Below are 2,133 nucleotides of genomic sequence, written 5' to 3'. Positions count from 1 at the left end.
TGTTTGTAGACTGATGATCACATCTCATGGATCATGGATAAAGAGTTATCAAGTCTTAAACATAGGTATGAATATTAGGAGTAATATTTATACCGGATTGACCCGCTATGAGAATACTATATAGAAAGTTATGCAAGGTGTCATAAGTTATTCTCATGGTGATAATAGTGTATTCCACTCTTCGACCTGAAACCACTATGGATCCTAGATGTAGAGTCGAGTGCTTTATTGCTGATCCAACGTTGTCCGTAACTGGATAACCATAAAGACAGTTGATGGGTACTCCACAAAGCATGCTGAGGGACATGAGTGACCTAGATGGAATTTGCCCATCCTGCATAACAGGATAAATGTCTATGGGCCCAATATTGAACTGGACAAGGATGACACGGTCTATGCCTTGTGTTCAATATAGACATAAGGGCAAAAGGGTAATTATACACATAAGTATTATCACAGAAGGAATTGTCAGATCACATGACATTTTCGTGTCTTGGGTAGCAGTGATGTGTTGCTAGATACCGCTCACTGTTTATTATGTTAAATGCGTGATTTAATATAATTACCAACGTCACGAAAACCTATAGGGTCACACACAAAGGACGGATTGATGAGAGATAGAGTAACTAAGGAATACCGTAAGGTACAGTGCCCTTAAGTGAGTTATAGAGCATCGTAAGGTACGATGTACTTGAATAGAATACGAAATATGGTAAGGTACCATGAGCTTAAGTGATTTTGGGCATATTATAAGATATGGGCCAAAATACACTTAAGTGGGCTTTTAGCTTGAAGCCCACACAAGTGGTTCTATAAATAGAACCCTTGTGCAGAAGCAAAAAAAAATTGCGGTTGCATTATTTTCGTTTTCTATCACACTCTCTCTCTCTCACTCAAAGCCTTCATTCGTACCAGCTAGCACTGAGATTGAAGGAACCCGTTCGTGTGGACTGAGTAGAGACGTTGTCATCGTTCAACGTTCGTGATCGCTTCGTGGATCTGCATCAAAGGTTTTGATCGTCACAAGAGATCTGCACCAAAGGTTTCAGTCGTCACAAGAGGTAAATATTCTATCACTGATCATGACCATTCGTAAGGATCTCTAAAGGAGAAATTTTTTAATTTCCGCTGCGCTTTGGGTCGCAATTCTCCTTCAGTGGTATCAGAGCCACTTACGAAACCATGACTCGGATAGGTGTTTAATTTTTGTATTAATATGATTAAAAGACAGAATGAATCAATTAATTAAACGGGTAATTAAATTTGGCATCATGAGTGTACGAGTTGGATGATTGATGTTGACTATGCTTCGGAATCCGACATTAGTATGGTGAAGCAGCGATACATCGATCGTCCATAGGTTACGCAATTGAGACCGATCAACTTATATATGATATAAGTAATCCTAATGCAAAGTACAGTATATGTGATATACTGTTTCTATTTCATTCATTCGAACACTAAATGATTGTTTTCCTTTGAGCGATCAATGGTCATTTGCTTCGGAATCCGACATTAGTATGGTGAAGCAATGACATGTTGATCAATCATACTGAATCAACAATTGAGGTGTGTTTGACGGTCTGAAATTGGCGCATTAGGGTTGGTGACGGCGCAAGGGTTGTGCCGTCAAGGAGTTGTCAATTTAGGGTTTTTGGAACACGTGTGTTGACTGTTTCAAAGTTTGTTAATTGGCCGCGTGAAGCTCGTGTGACGAGCATAACAAGCGTAACAAACTGGATGCGTAACGGTCGTAACAAGACGCGTGACGTTCGTAACAGACCCATAGATTGACCTGTGACGGTCGTAACAGACTCACAGAATTTTAGGCATTTCTGTTTTGACCTGTGACGGTCGTAACAACCCTGTGACGCTCGTCACACTCACATTGCCTGTGACGGTCGTCACACGCCTGTGACGGTCGTCACACTCCCAGAGTCAAAATTTTGGGGTTTCTGTTTTGTGCCTGCGCAAGAGTTGTGTGGAACCCCCGGCTAACTCTGCGTAGTGTGATCGGTCGCCGAAATTTAATTTGGTTTTAATTAATTAAAGGAATTAAAATTTAATAATAACAATGTGTTTATTATTATTGCCTTGTGGTGATCAGTTATGGCCTTAGTTGTCCTTTATTTT

The sequence above is a fragment of the Lathyrus oleraceus genome, chromosome 4 (assembly GCF_024323335.1).
Source record: "Lathyrus oleraceus cultivar Zhongwan6 chromosome 4, CAAS_Psat_ZW6_1.0, whole genome shotgun sequence".
Classification (NCBI taxonomy): Eukaryota; Viridiplantae; Streptophyta; class Magnoliopsida; order Fabales; family Fabaceae; genus Lathyrus; species Lathyrus oleraceus.
This window is presented reverse-complemented; position numbering follows the sequence as displayed.